This window comes from Tachypleus tridentatus, chromosome 3 (assembly GCF_004210375.1).
Source record: "Tachypleus tridentatus isolate NWPU-2018 chromosome 3, ASM421037v1, whole genome shotgun sequence".
In the NCBI taxonomy this organism is placed as follows: Eukaryota; Metazoa; Arthropoda; class Merostomata; order Xiphosura; family Limulidae; genus Tachypleus; species Tachypleus tridentatus.
The window spans coordinates 43,953,242-43,971,204 of NC_134827.1; the positions used below are offsets into that span (position 1 = coordinate 43,953,242).

Here is a 17,963-nt window from a genome sequence, read left to right on the forward strand (position 1 = left end):
AGTAGATAGATGAACTGTATTCTTGACCACTAAGTAGATAGATGAAAGTCTTATTTCATAATATCAGACATGTCTATACTTTGGTTACTATTTCAAGAAAAGTCCAGGCAGTATTTAAAAAATAAAACACAGTATATATAAACCTGAATTATTATGACAAAGTTTTTATACACAATAAATAAATATTTTAAAGATTGGCAAAGTTAAAAAATATAATCTATTTAAGCAACCACTGAAAATGTTACCAAAATCTATAAAAATTTCACACAAAGAAATTTGTAATGAGAAATACAATATTCATTTTGTATTTTAACAATGAAATCAAATTTCAAAACAATTATAATTCATAATGAATGTACAAATTATACAATTTACATTTACAGTAAAAACTTTAACATATACAAGAACACCTTACCGTGAGGAAGATTCAATGTGTACTTTTTACATCTTATGATTGAGGAAATATTTGCCCTGAATATTATGTAAACTAGAAAATAAAACTACAATGTGACTTATGATTCTTTCCCTACAGTGTGTCCATGTTTAAAATAGGTTTCAGTTGTTGGATATTATAAATTAGCTACTTTTAATCTTTTAGTTCTAGATGAGAGAGAAAAATCTTACTATCAGTTAGCTTAAATACAACACCTTAAGTTTCAATGTGGTTGTTTCATACTTGTATAAAGAAGTCTTATACACACTTAAAACAGTCTAAGCTTTAGGTAAGTTTGACCTATAAAACAATGTCTAATTTCACACAAGCTATTGTGGATATGTCTCTTATTAAGCTTTTCTCCAGAGAATTTTAACTGATCTATGGGAGGATGCAGAGGTTTTGTAATAACAAATATTTTATGTTTAAGATATGACTTGATACAAGTCAAACAGATATGGTCACTGTACAAATTTTTGTTCTTGGGAACAGTATTAATAATGAATAAACATAACCTCCAGGTCATAGCTGACCAGCCTGAATGGTTGTAAGGAAGTGACTTTTAAAGCTCAGTATAAGCTAAGTCTAGTTTCAAAAGTAAAGTGATTCACAAAGTAAGCTAGATGTTAAACTTTATAAAAACAATAACAATGGATATAAAGATACAATAAACTGATTGTGTGTACTTTAAAATGTCTGAAGACTGAAAATGATCAAGCTGAATATCTGAAAGTATTGTATGTTTATGCGAGAAAAGTTACAATTTGAAGATAAATTACAAAGCGTCACACAAAATTTTGTCTTTTTAAAGACAGCAAGTACAAGTTGAAGAACAGGACAGTTTTGATGAAAACATTGCACATTCCAGCTTTCATTATCAGAAAGTATAAAACTATACATGTAAATAACTACATCTGTTAGAATAAGGTTTATCTTTATATAAATGTTTACCAAAATAAAAATACAGTTATCTTTCTCATTTTGTACTATATGAAATGAACACAACATAAAAAGAACTCTTTCTTAATAAATTTTTAAGGCCCCTTAAGGAGCAGTTCATTGCAAAGGGTCCATATGTTCACAATGGCTAATAGGTAATATAACCAATAAACATATTCTTAAATATCAGCCATCACATTAAGTACCCTATTTTGTACATCAAGGTTCACTGAGGAACAAAAAAAATGAAACTAATGTCTTGTGCATACACAAACATTAGCGATCCCGTAAAATTAGTGATACAGGTTTAGAGGGTACAATGATGAAGGCACATATCAGGTCAACGTCTTCTCCACTATGCTCTAGACGAAAGTTGTACACAATCTAGTGAATGAAAGAAAGAACCGTTACATTTAAAGCCAAATTTGTTAGAGAAATCAAACACAACAAAGCATCACTGATACTTCTATACTGCAGCAACTAAAATTTATTTGAAATTCTACTAACCACACCAAGTCAATTGTAAAACTGAAATATTAAATTACAAATGACAAACTTAAGACAACCTTTATCACAGGAACATTGTAGATCAAAAGATGCATTTCCCAACCTGCTAGGATCATTCATTATGTAGCAGTAATGTTTAAACATTACTTCTTACTGTTAAAGCCATTAGAACCTATTTGTCTTAACAAGAGTAAGGTTTTGGAGTTAAGTAAGAACTAGCCTTAGCAAGTGCAGTGTATATCTCCATCTCTGCCAACCTTCTACCTGCACACATTCGAAACCCATATCCAAAGGGCAGCATAATAAAAGGATGAATCTGTTTTCTCAAAGCACCCATCCATCTCTCAGGATAAAATTTATGTGGATTGGGAAAATACTGGGGCAGTTGACAAGTAACCATGAATTGTGTGAAGATAGGAGTCTAAAAAAGAAAGTTAATCAGAAAAACTTTATCTACAAACAAATGAAAATCTTTGAAACACATAATGTAACTTAAATACATAAATAATAATTACATAATATTAGTAAACACATGTAAAGACCACACTGATAAAACACAAAAATACAAAGTTTGAAGATTGGATGAAAATCATGTGACACTGCAACAATAAATGTACATACAGAACAAACAGGACAGTGGAGCAGCAAAACAGTACAGATAGTAGTTACTGTTTAACTGTACAGTTCAGTAGAAAGACAGTACAAATCATGTGACACTGCAACAATAAATGTACATACAAAACAAACAGGACAGTGGAGCAGCAGGACAGTACAGATAGTAGTTACTGTTTAACTACACAGCAGAGCAGCAGGACAGTACAGATAGTAATGTTACTGTATAACTACACAGCAGAGCAGCAGAACAGTACAGATAGTAATGTTACTGTATAACTACACAGCAGAGCAGCAGGACAGTACAGATAGTAATGTTACTGTATAACAGCAGAGCAGCAGGACAGTACAGATAGTAATGTTACTGTATAACTACACAGCAGAGCAGCAGGACACTACATGTTACTGTATAACTACACAGCAGAGCAGCAGGACAGTACAGATAGTAATGTTACTGTATAACTACACAGCAGAGCAGCAGGACACTACATGTTACTGTATAACTACACAGCAGAGCAGCAGGACAGTACAGATAGTAATGTTACTGTATAACTACACAGCAGAGCAGCAGGACACTACATGTTACTGTATAACTACACAGCAGAGCAACAGGACAATTACAGATAGTAATGTTACTGTATAACAACAGGCAACAGAACAGGTACAGATAGTAATGTTACTGTATAACACAACAGAGCAAGCAGAACAGTACAGATAGTAATGTTACTGTATAACTACACAACAGAGCAGCAGAACAGTACAGATAGTAATGTTACTGTATAACTACACAGCAGCAGCAAGAACAATTACAGATAGTAATGTTACTGTATAACTACACAACAGAGCAACAGGACAGTACAGATAGTAATGTTACTGTATAACCACACAACAGAGCAGCAGGACAGTACAGATAGTAATGTTACTGTATAACAGCAGAGCAGCAGGACAGTACAGATAGTAATGTTACTGTATAACTACACAGCAGAGCAGCAGGACAGTACAGATAGTAATGTTACTGTATAACAGCAGAGCAGCAGGACAGTACAGATAGTAGTTACTGTTTAACTACACAGTGGAGCAGCAGGACAGTACAAACAGTATACTAAAAACTAATGTTTATGAAAATAAAAAATTGAAATGAACACATTGATTGTACAATAAACGATATAAATATTTAAAACATACAATTTTATTACATTAAATAGATAAACAATTCAGTAAGCAATGTGTAATATAATTAATCTAACTTTAATTATCACTTACATACACAGTGAATCTGTAAAACAGGCAGCCAGAAATAATATGTAAAGTTAAACCATAAAATCCAGATGAAACCAGTAATTGAGAATAACATTAGATAATGGTACTATTATAACAATTTAAAACAAATAACAACAATGATGAATATATCAATTAAAGTAACTGAAAAAAATAACAATGCTATTCTGTATGCCTCAGTGGATGCAACTTGCATTAGCTATAGAGCAGAAATGAAACCAACAGCAAGTAATCTAACACTAGGTCTCATACCACTATGATTCATCATTTTTATGAAATAATTAAAGTGTGGATGTAATAGTTTTGATAGTCTCAGATTGTGCTATGGAACTGTTGAATTGAATACTATATAAGTTAAGCAACACTTACACCAGCTGGTACTTGGTAACCAGAAAGACATACATCTTCAGGTAGAATTCGCATGATTCCTGGTATAGTGGGACTGAGTCTATGAAGGAGATAAATTTAATATTTAAACAAAGAATTTCTATTCAACAATCTTAATAAATAACAGACTTATGTATCAGGTAGCCATTTTTATACCCACCTGCCACTATACATTTCTCATTCAGTGTTATAAATGACACATAACACTTCATAATCAACATAGCTTTCTCTATTCTCTTCCCACATGAAATGTATTACTTCATGTTTTCAGCTACATTTAAATATAAATGTCAAAATATAATGAAGGAGAAAAACAGTTTCAAACTATTCTCAAGGTAAAATGATTACCCAGAAAAACACAGTAAAAAAAGCACATAATTCACAACATGGCAATATTAAAAACCAAACAAAACCATTTCACACCACAATAAAAGTGTGACAGACAACAGTAAAGGACAAAATGTACGACACAAAAATAAAACTGGACTCAACTGATAACACTTTTCTGCTTCTACTTTGCAGCTGTATGTGGGAAGTGTTAAAACAATTTAGAAATAGTAATCTCTGTGTAACTTTGCAGACAGTGACTTGACCCATATCTTATCTGTATTACTTGGTGGATTTAGTGACTTGATCCATATCTTATCTGTATTACTTGGTGGACTTAGTGACTTGATCCATATCTTATCTGTGTTACTTGGTGGACTTAGTGACTTGATCCATATCTTATCTGTATTACTTGGTGGATTTAGTGACTTGATCCATATCTTATCTGTGTTACTTGGTGGATTTATTGACTTGATCTATGTCTTATCTGTGTTACTTGGTGGATTTATTGACTTGATCCATGTCTTATCTGTGTTACTTGGTGGATTTAGTGACTTGATCCATATCTTATCTGTATTACTTGGTGGATTTAGTGACTTGATCCATATCTTATCTGTATTACTTGGTGGATTTAGTGACTTGATCCATATCTTATCTGTGTTACTTGGTGGATTTAGTGACTTGATCCATTTCTTATCTGTGTTACTTGGTGGACTTAGTGACTTGATCCATTTCTTATCTGTGTTACTTGGTGGACTTAGTGACTTGATCCATATCTTATCTGTGTTACTTGGTGGACTTAGTGACTTGATCCATATCTTATCTGTATTACTTGGTGGATTTAGTGACTTGATCCATATCTTATCTGTGTTACTTGGTGGATTTATTGACTTGATCCATGTCTTATCTGTGTTACTTGGTGGATTTATTGACTTGATCCATGTCTTATCTGTGTTACTTGGTGGATTTAGTGACTTGATCCATAACTTATCTGTGTTACTTGGTGGATTTAGTGACTTGATCCATATCTTATCTGTATTACTTGGTGGATTTAGTGACTTGATCCATATCTTATCTGTATTACTTGGTAAATTTAGTGACTTGATCCATATCTTATCTGTGTTACTTGGTGGACTTAGTGACTTGATCCATATCTTATCTGTGTTACTTGGTGGATTTAGTGACTTGACCCATATCTTATCTTTGTTACTTGGTGGACTTAGTGACTTGATCCATATCTTATCAGTATTACTTGGTGGATTTAGTGACTTGATCCATATCTTATCTGTATTACTTGGTAAATTTAGTGACTTGATCCATATCTTATCTGTGTTACTTGGTGGACTTAGTGACTTGATCCATATCTTATCTGTGTTACTTGGTGGTTTTAGTGACTTGACCCATATCTTATCTGTGTTACTTGGTGGATTTAGTGACTTGATGCATGTCTTATCTGTGTTACTTGGTGGATTTAGTGACTTGATGCATGTCTTATCTGTGTTACTTGGTGGACTTAGTGACTTGATCCATGTCTTATCTGTGTTACTTGGTGGACTTAGTGACTTGATCCATGTCTTATCTGTGTTACTTGGTGGACTTAGTGACTTGATCCATGTCTTATCTGTGTTACTTGGTGGACTTAGTGACTTGATCCATGTCTTATCTGTGTTACTTGGTGGATTTAGTGACTTGATCCATATCTTATCTATATTACTTGGTGGATTTAGTGACTTGATCCATATCTTATCTGTATTACTTGGTGGATTTAGTGACTTGATCCATATCTTATCTGTATTACTTGGTGGATTTAGTGACTTGATCCATATCTTATCTGTGTTACTTGGTGGATTTATTGACTTGATCCATGTCTTATCTGTGTTACTTGGTGGATTTAGTGACTTGATCCATGTCTTATCTGTGTTACTTGGTGGATTTAGTGACTTGATCCATGTCTTATCTGTGTTACTTGGTGGATTTAGTGACTTGATCCATGTCTTATCTGTGTTACTTGGTGGATTTAGTGACTTGATCCATATCTTATCTGTATTACTTGGTGGATTTAGTGACTTGATCCTGTTACTTTGTAAACCTACTGACCACATGGAGACTTTACTTACCTAAAGCTTTCTTTAACACAAGCCTTTAGGTATGGCATACGAGCAAGACGTTCAGAAGTAATCTCCCCATCAGGAGCAACTTGACAGATTTCCTGATACAGCCTTTCCTGGACATCTGGATTTTTAGCCATGTGATAAAGCAATAAGACAATGGCATTTCCAGTCTGGTAGAAAACATTATAAAACTCATCAATACTAAACATATGTCATAATTTACTAAAGTAATTGCATGAACCAACAAAAGAAACTGAATATGTGCATAATGGTTCTTACCTGAAAAACAATTTAATATAAAACAAAACTTTAACTGTTGAAAAGAAATTGAAAAGTTTCAAGAATTGAGGACACTGGTTGACAAACTATCTACAACTAAGGAACATCATTTGATGAAGTAAAATATCTGTAGTAAAGAATGGAGACACATTGAAAATCACAATAAAATTATAGACTTTTGTAAATGTTAAATAAATTACTATTGTACTGTACAACTAGCCTGAATGGAAGTATAAAGACAAAACATTTGTGAAATGAAAAGTTCATTATTATATAAAGAATCACCATGTGGTATTTCTATATCTTTAATAAACATGGAATGTCATAATTACAATATCAATAAAACTGGCCTGAGCAGACAACAGTCAAGAAGAAAAACTTTGACACAAGAAAATCATGAAAGGAAACCAACTATAAATATCACACTAAGAAAACTAATTAACAAGGAACCAACTGGACTTAACAATGAATAAAAAATACAAAAACAGCAACTTTTACAGTAGGAAAGTTCCAATTAACAAGGAACCAACTGGACTTAATTATGAATAAAAAATACAAAAACAGCAGCTTTTACAGTAGGAAAGTTCTAATTAACAAGGAACCAACTGGACTTAACAATGCATCAAAAATACAAAAACAGCAGCTTTTATAGTAGGAAAGTTCCAATTAACAAGGAACCAACTGGACTTACTAATGAATAAAAAATACAAAAACAGCAGCTTTTACAGTAGGAAAGTTCAATTAACAAGGAACCAACTGGACTTAACAATGCATCAAAAATACAAAAACAGCAGCTTTTATAGTAGGAAAGTTCCAATTAACAAGGAACCAACTGGACTTACTAATGAATAAAAAATACAAAAACAGCAGCTTTTACAGTAGGAAAGTTCTAATTAACAAGGAACCAACTGGACTTAACAATGCATAAAAAATACAAAAACAGCAGCTTTTACAGTAGGAAAGTTCCAATTAACAAGGAACCAACTGGACTTAACAATGAATAAAAAATACAAAAACAGCAGCTTTTATAGAAGGAAAGTTCTAATGTTAACAATAACATTATAATCCATAGAACTGAGTCATCACCAGGTATGAGTTATGTTCACAAAGACCTCTTAAACAATGTTAACAATAACATAATAGTTCCGGGTCATCATCAGGTATGAATTACATTTACAAAGCCATCTTAAACAAACATTACGTTAACAATAACATTATAGTACCGGGTCACCACCAGGTATGAATTACATTCACAAAGACCTCTTATACAAACATAGCAGAACAAGAAAACAATGAGGATATAAACAGACAGTATCAAAACTTGTAGAATAAAATAAAAGTGCCTGTGAATGACAGAATAGAAACCAAAGTTGTGGCTCAACATAAACAAAAATTATGTTAGTAAAAGAATAAAAATAATTCACTTGTCAGGTCAAATATGGAGTATTGTGTTCAGTGTTGGCTCCTTACCTTTGAAGAGACACTGAATTATTAGAAAAGGTTCAGAAGTTGGCTACTAGAATAATATCTGGGATTTAAAGTTAAAATACAAGGACAGGTTAAGACTTCTGAACTTGTTTTGTCTTGTAAAAAAGAAGAGTTAGAAGGAATCTGACTTAGCAGTATAAACACTGATAGTGTTAATATACAAATGTTTCTATATGTAATGGTGAGATTGGTACGTCTAAGAGACATTAACAGGATGATTACCCTTTGAAACAGGTTGCTTACAGATGTGTTGGATGTAGTTAATATAACAGAATTTAAGGAAAAGCATGATAAAGGTAAGTCTGAAATTTCTGGGTTTTTTTTTAAGGTCAGCGTAGGCAGACAAAGAGCTATGTTTTATTTAATATTATATTAAAGATAGAAACAAGACTTACATTGGTTTAATACTACAAGAAATTCACATGACAAAATATAAAACTTACAGTAAAAACCCCACCAGCTATAAAATCAATAATTGTCAGTTGAATGTCTTTTTTCCCCAAGCCCTCAGCATTAAGTAGGCTGTGTAACAAACCAGTGTCTTTACTTTTTGTACTGCTTTGTGCCTGAGTCATAGCTTCTTCCACATGATGAGCAGCTGTGCTGAAAGAAACAAACAAATATGACTCAAACTAGTCTAATTAGGTGTTGTACTCTTCACACAAGCACTTCAGACACAGAAAACTGAAACATTAAATGGCACGTGAGGTGTACATACAAACCATCAAATAAACATGCTCACTAGCTTATATTAAAGTTATCCAGTTTAAAGAATAATTTATGTAATACTGATACTGTTAGTCAGAACTACACCACATTTAGCACCTATGTATTTCTGACTAACAGTATCAGTAGTACAATTATTCTTTAAACTATGGATATCTTTTAGTGTACTGATACTGTTAGTCAGAACTACATCACATTTAGCACCTATGTAGTTCTGACTAACAGTATACATAAATTATTCTTTTAAACTATGGATAACTTTGTGTATAAGCTAGTGAGCATGTTTTATTTGATGGTTTGTAAAGTTTAATAATACTGTTAATACACCATAATAATACACCACATTTAGCACCTATGTAGTTCTGACTAACAGTATCAGTAGTACATAAGTTATTCTTTTAAACTATGGATAACTTTGTGTATAAGCTAGTGAGCATGTTTATTTGATGGTTTGTAAAATTTTAATAATACTGTTAATACACCATAATAATACACCACATTTAGCACCTATGTAGTTCTGACTAACAGTATCAGTAGTACATAAGTTATTCTTTAAACTATGGATAACTTTGTGTATAAGCTAGTGAGCATGTTTATTTGATGGTTTGTAAAATTTTAATAATACTGTTAATACACCATAATAATACACCACATTTAGCACCTATGTAGTTCTGACTAACAGTATCAGTAGTACATAAGTTATTCTTTTAAACTATGGATAACTTTGTGTATAAGCTAGTGAGCATGTTTATTTGATGGTTTGTAAAATTTTAATAATACTGTTAATACACCATAATAATACACCACATTTAGCACCTATGTAGTTCTGACTAACAGTATCAGTAGTACATAAATTATTCTTTTAAACTATGGATAACTTTGTGTATAAGCTAGTGAGCATGTTTATTACATGCTGGTAGTATACTTTGTGTACTACTGATACTGTTAGTCAGACCTACACCACATTTAGCACCTATGTAGTTCTGACTAACAGTATCAGTAGTACATAAATTATTATTTTAAACTGTGGTTAACTTTGTGTACTACTGATACTGTTAGTCAGAACTACACCACATTTAGCACCTATGTAGTTGTCAATCAATACCAGTTTATACAACAGTGGTAAGTACAAGTGAATATTTTATCATTTTTCTATGCCATTACAGAATGTAATTTTAACCACTATGTTTCACTGATCCCTATTGACAACTGAATATTTATTCTTTACAGTTCCTATATACTTGTACCAATGGCATGTCATAAGGGTTCTGTTTGAATGAATGTACTGATCAAATTTAGAATTTAAAATAAATGTAATAGTACCACATCTTGAATACATAGAAAGAAGCTAGCGAGGACTTAGCATATTGTACCAGTATACAATAGAAGAAATCAATTTAACAACACTCCAAAAACACATTGAAAAAACAATGTTTATCACTACATATTAAATTTTGTCTTGAATAGTGTAGAGAACTGTCAGTAGATTGAGGAGAATTTCAAGTCTGCAGCAATTTGTCACAGAATCCAACCAGCATCACGTAAAGCTTTTATGAAAACTCTCAAAATTGTAACCCTAAATTGTGAAACTATGACAGCTAAAACAGGAAAGGACCTACAGTATCAAGAATACTTAATGAGAATGGAATATTTCATCATTTAGAACCTTTACTTCAGTCTCCAACTATTGTCAAGAGTTTCATAAAAGGTACAAAAACTAGACTAATGATGTTTGGAAAAGGATGTTTTGATGGATAAGTCCAAGTCTAAAAGGCTTGGTTCAGAGCATAGGTTGTACATCCAGCAGAAGAAAGGTGAAAGACACTTACCTCAACACCTCACATGAAACATGGGGGGACACTTGGTTCAGAGCATAGGTTGTACATCAAGCAGAAGAAAGGTGAAAGACACTTACCTCAACACCTCACATGAAGCATGGGGGGACACTTGGTTCAGAGCATAGGTTGTACATCCAGCAGAAGAAAGGTGAAAGACACTTAACTCAACACCTCACATGAAGCATGGGGGGACACTTGGTTCAGAGCATAGGTTGTACATCAAGCAGAAGAAAGGTGAAAGACACTTACCTCAACACCTCACATGAAACATGGGGGGACACTTGGTTCAGAGCATAGGTTGTACATCAAGCAGAAGAAAGGTGAAAGACACTTACCTCAACACCTCACATGAAGCATGGGGGTGATACTTGGTTCAGAGCATAGGTTGTACATCAAGCAGAAGAAAGGTGAAAGACACTTACCTCAACACCTCACATGAAGCATGGGGGTGATACTTGGTTCAGAGCAAAGGTTGTACATCCAGAAGAAGAAAGGTGAAAGACACTTACCTCAACACCTCACATGAAGCATGGGGGTGATACTTGGTTCAGAGCATAGGTTGTACATCCAGCAGAAGAAAGGTGAAAGACACTTACCTCAACACCTCACATGAAGCATGGGGGGGATACTTGGTTCAGAGCAAAGGTTGTACATCCAGAAGAAGAAAGGTGAAAGACACTTACCTCAACACCTCACATGAAGCATGGTGGGAATACTTGGTTCAGAGCAAAGGTTGTACATCAAGCAGAAGAAAGGTTAAAGACACTTACCTCAACACCTCACATGAAGCTTGGGGGGGGATACTTGGTTCAGAGCATAGGTTGTACATCCAGCAGAAGAAAGGTGAAAGACACTTACCTCAATGCAGAACACCTCTCATGAAGCATGTGGGAAGCAGTGTGATAATTTTGGGATGTATTTCTGCTAAGGGAACAGGAGATATATGCTAAATAGATGAAATAATGGGCCAGCACAAGTACCATCAGATACTGGTCCCTTGTTGTATATCCAGCAATTTATGTATTATTGGTAAAGGATTCTACTGCCAAAAATATAATGACCCCAAACACACATCCAACCTATGGTTGGTGAAGAAAGAAGCTCCTGGAGTCACAGATGATGCAATGGTCCCCATAAAGTAAAGCCCCAATCTCAACCCAAAGAAACTTCATGGGAGTGTATTAGAGACATTTGAAGTAAATGTCTAAAGGTCACATTCATTAAATATGTTACAACAATGCCTTCTAAAAGACTGTAAAGGTCACATTCATTAAATATCTTACAACAATGCCTTCTAAAAGACTGTTTGCAGTTATGAAAGCAAAATTGTGACACACAAAATATTAACTGTTTACTGAACTGAAACACTTCCACTGAGTTTTTCTTGTACTGAGTATGAAGATTAATTCAATGTTCATGTTTAACCTGTGACTTACCTTCCATTGTTCTTTGAGAGTAACCTAATATGTGATTTTTGACTTTGTTCATTCAAACAGAACCCTAATGACATGTCCTTGGTACAAGTATGTTGAAATTCTACAGAATTATGAGCATTACTGTCCTGGTTCATTCAATTATCAGCAGAGATTAGTGAAGCTTTACCATAGTGTTGAAATTTATATTATGTGATGGCTTGGATGAATTGGCCCAGAAAATGGAAAATAATGACAAAATATTCTCTTGTCCTAACACTTTTGCCCAGTACTTTATGTTTGAAGGTATATGTCACAACTCTTTCTAAAGAAATAGAGTCGCATAATAAGACTGTTAAACAATGTAATACAAGAGGACACTATTCTCTATCCAAACTTGGACAATATTTAGAAGTGACAATCCAATACCAATCCAAACTTGGGCAGCATTTAGAAGTAACAATCCAATACCAATCCAAACTTGGGCAGCATTTAGAAGTGACAATCCAATACCAATCCAAACTTGGGCAGCATTTAGAAGTGACAATCCAATACCAATCCAAACTTGGACAGCATTTAGAAGTGACAATCCAATACCAATCCAAACTTGGACAGCATTCTGGAGAGTGACAATCCAACACCAATCCAAACTTGGACAGCATTCTGGAGAGTGACAATCCAATACTAATCCAAACTTGGACAGCATTCTGGAGAGTGACAATCCAATACTAATCCAAACTTGGACAGCATTCTGGAGAGTGACAATCCAATACTAATCCAAACTTGGACAGCATTCTGGAGAGTGACAATCCAATACTAATCCAAACTTGGACAGCATTCTGGAGAGTGACAAGTGTCAGTCAAGTTTCAAAGTGTTTTACAAGCTTTTCTACAGAAAACCTACACTTTAAGATGTACTCCAACCATGACATATTTGTTATTCTTTAGATGCCAAGCAGAAGATACATTTTATGCCATATCTATATTCAGTTAAATGCTTCCACAACATTAATATATGTTTAAAACATTACTACTTCAACATAACAACAAACAAACCTTTCAGCTCTTATACTCTTAATACTTTGTTACATAGAGACCAAACTGTAAAAATACTGTTACTTTGAAATCTTCTATTACTAACGTATAACAAAATGTAAACATCTACACATACATATAAGCATATGTGTTTTACAAAGTTAAAAGTCAGAGATTCTGTAACAGTAACTTCAATTAATCAACTAACTTAATAGTACCAAATACAAATATAAAAACACTTCATAATGTTTTTTTATAATAACATCAGCATTGAATGGAACAAATGGTTTAGATACTTTTGTAACAGTAACTGTAACAAATGGTTTAGATACTTTTGTTCAAATGTTTTAATAAAAAAAAAAACAAGTAAAAAACATGTGAAAAAGTTTCATATCTTCCTCTGTTGCAGATTTAACATTATTTATCTATATGTTAACATTCATTATAAAAGATAGGTTTACTACGTTCTTACAAAAACAATATGAATATTATAAGTAATAACCAAACAACATGGTACCTAGTACAGCCATCAACCATTCCCAGTGCATAACATGGAACATACTCACATATCGTCACTTTACACAGTACAGCCATCAACCATTCACAGTGCATTACGTGGAACGTACTCACATACGTCACTTTACGCAGTACAGCCATCAATCATTCACAGTGCATTACGTGGAACGTACTCACGTCACTTTACGCAGTACAGCCATCAATCATTCACAGTGCATTACGTGGAACGTACTCACGTCACTTTACGCAGTACAGCCATCAATCATTCACAGTGCATTACGTGGAACGTACTCACGTCACTTTACGCAGTACAGCCATCAACCATTCACAGTGCATTACGTGGAACGTACTCACGTCACTTTACGCAGTACAGCCATCAACCATTCACAGTGCATTACGTGGAACGTGACTTATAGACGCCACTTTATGCAGTACAGCCATCAACCATCAGTGCGTGTAATGCGAACTTACTCATGTCACTTTGCAAAGTACAGCCATCAAACATTCAGTGTATAATGTAGAACATACTCATGTCACTTTACAAAGTACAGCCATCAAACATTCAGTGTATAATGTAGAACTTACTCATAGATGTCACTTTCGGCTTCATCAAGTTTCACGATATGATGCTGTGGGAAAGTACTTCCACAGAGGTAGTCCAAAGTAGAGTTCATGATAGGCCTCAAAGAGCTTCTGAACAGCACTTATCATAACAGCCCCATCACTGCTTTCAACAAGCCCCTGGTTTAAACAACCAAGCCTCCTTTCCAGACACAACATCCAAGTGACTGTAAACAAGTTAAGTTAGATGTTCTCATTAATTAATGTTATTACACACCACAGAAGTCAACTGTTATATTTTATGACTAACAAACAAGAAACTCACATTCAAGAACTAGTCTGTACAGAGCTTCCTGAAGGTTTTCAAGTTTATAACTGTCTTCTTCTCTCAAGTGTTTAAGTAAGGAGATCATGTCATTACTTATGTCATTTAAAACAGGCAGACTATGGTGTAAGGTCTTCATCTTCAGGAGGACTGGAGACAATGCTATTCTCAAACGGTACCACCTCTCTCAACACTGTTCTTGTGAGAAATAAGTACAAGGTGACAGAAGCATTTGAAATCACATACACAACTGTAAAGAATTAACTTTAATGTTTTAAACCTAACAATAATAAATACAAAAACTTAAGGTAAATATGGTCTTATATTTAAAAAAGAAAAACAATATTTTACAATTGTAAAGTAGCCAGACTGAAAACCCAGTTTTTGGAATGTTATTCACAGTTTCTTAAAAACGTACTTTTGAAAAACCTAAATGTTAGTTTAAATGTTTTCTATAATCTACCAACTGAAAAAAATTCAGTTATTCAAAAAATATAATTTTCACTAAATCAAGTAGGGAAGATATCAGAGTGATTTATAAAAGTTTTTTGTATTTTCTCTACAGTTATATTATAAGGCAGGTTACAGCACAAAAGTATGTAACAACTACAAGATCTGAAAATCTAGGTATTTCCTAGTTTTATGAACCACAACATAAAATAAAAGTACTATTAGAATATTCTTTTGCTTTCTTAAAATCAGTGTTTTTTCCATTTGTTTGTTTACTGAATTTTGCAAAGTTACACAAGGATTACAAGCACCAGCTATCCCCAATACTCAACCTTTACAAGCACCAGCCATCCCTACTACTCAACCTTTACAAGCACAAGCCATCCCAGATACTCACTTCAAGGTAAGCACCAGCCATCCATAATGATGAAGTGACAGATAACAGAGGAAGTCCTTAGTCAACTCTTAACCACAGAACAGGAGGACTGACCATGACATTATAACATCCAAATAGCTGAAAGGGTGAAAACATATGATCCCACTATCCACATATTGTGAGTCAAGTATCCTTTTCAACAGGTCATTTGGTTAGGTAACTAAAATTAATACATATACATATTCACAATTTACCACAAAACAAGCATTATCTAGTGTTTTCTATATACTCTAGGGAAAGGTGTATAACACTGTAAATGTTATTAGTTTAGCTCTGTATTAAGACATTTACCAACTGATATACAATTCCATCGTATACTATATGCAACTTACGCATTTGCCAGCCCAACACTTGTATATTTTTCTGGGTTATTGAGGCGGTAATAAGTAAGAAACTGATTCACTGGTCTGAGTGGGCATCTCCCCTGACGACGGAATATTGTTTCAAAATCCGCAGGGTTAAATACTTGTACCACTGGATGGCGCCACTGAAACTCTTCTTTGAATATTTCTCCATACCGCTTATACTTGTCGTAGTTAGCTTCATGTAGTTTAAAAATATCGTATTGACCTACCAACGAAACGTAACATTTATTGGCACGAAAAATAATACTGAAAACAAAAGAGCTGTACAAGAAACCGAAAATAATAATAATAAGTGCCTATATTTCCAACTATACTTTACCTAAACCCCAAGGAAAATACTGCCATCCAGTTCCCACGAGTGGCAAAAGAAGGCCACGGTCCAGGTATAGAAGAAAATGGTAATGGACTGCGACATCCATGCGCCATGTGTTTGTGCTTTGGGACCTGGATTTCTAGATTTTCCTCGTGTTTTTCATTCACATGTACTGATGCACAAGGTGCCTCTGATGCAAGACGGTATAGCCCTGCTCGTCTCCATGGTAACAGCTTCGATAAAGATCGGGAAATAGCAAAACCGGTTCCACTGCTCATACTGCGAAGTAAAACACGTGTTAAAATAACAATGACATTCTGACGTGGCTCGTAAACGTGCAGATTTAACTACAAGCATATAAACTATTAATAATGTGAAAACAACAACTCGATTACAAAAATATAAACTATTCTAATTAATAATGGAAACTTACAACTTTAATACAAACATATAAACTATTAATAATATGAAACTGTACAACTTGATACGTTACAAACATATAAACTATTAATGATATGTGAAAACAACAACTTGAATACAAACATATAAACTATTAATAATGTGAAAAACAACAACTTGAATTACAAACATATAAACTATTAATAATGTGAAAACAACAACTTGATTACAAACATATAAACTATTAATAATGTGAAAACAACAACTTGATTACAAACATATAAACTATTAATAATGTGAAAACAACAACTTGATTACAAACATGTAAACTATTAATAATGTGAAAACAACAACTTGATTACAAGCATATAAACTATTAATAATGTGAAAACAACAACTTGAATACAAACATATAAACTATTAGTAATGTGAAAACAACAACTTGAATACAAACATATAAACTATTAAGTAATGTAAGAAAAACAACAACTTGAATACAAACATATGAACTATTAATAATGTGAAAACAACAACTTGATTACACATATAAACTATTAATGTGAAAACAACAACTTGATTACAAGCATATAAACTATTAATAATGTGAAAACAACAACTTGAATACAAACATATAAACTATTAGTGAAATGAAACGACAGCGAGACTACAAACATATAAACTATTAATAATGTGAAAACAACAACTTGATTACAAACATATAAACTATTAATGTATTGAAAACAACAACTTGATTACAAACATATAAACTATTAATAATGTGAAAACAACTTGAATACAAACATATAAACTATTAATAATGTAAAAACAACAACTTGAATACAAAACAAACTAGTAATAAAGGTAGAAAGTAACAACTTGAATACAAACAAACTATTAATAATGAAGAAACAACAACTTGATTACAAACAAATAAACTATTAGTAATGTGAAAACAACAACTTGAACACAAACATATAAACTAGTAATAATGTAAGAAACAACAACTTGATTACAAACATATAAACTATTAATAATGTGAAAACAACAACTTGAATACAAACATATAAACTATTATAGTAATGTGAAAACAACAATGACATTCTGACGTAACTCCTCATAGTGCAGGCTAAAGTACAAACATATAAGCCACCCATAATGTTAAACTAAAAATTGATTCAGTGGATGAAATAAATTATGTGATTTCTCTCGTGTTTGACCACGAGGTA

General features: G+C 33.2%; 1 pseudogene across 1 annotated transcript; it reads right to left on the reverse strand.

The window, feature by feature from the left end:
* Nucleotides 1-1,448: 1,448 nt before the first annotated feature.
* LOC143246784 (cytochrome P450 302a1, mitochondrial-like) lies at nt 1,449-16,620 on the reverse strand (annotated as a pseudogene). Its single transcript, XR_013026161.1, has 7 exons — nt 16,345-16,620; nt 15,993-16,230; nt 8,805-8,964; nt 6,601-6,764; nt 4,139-4,217; nt 2,100-2,300; nt 1,449-1,756 (listed from the first exon to the last, which is right to left on the reverse strand). The product of XR_013026161.1 is annotated as a cytochrome P450 302a1, mitochondrial-like (transcript).
* Between the last annotated feature and the right edge of the window lie 1,343 nt (nt 16,621-17,963).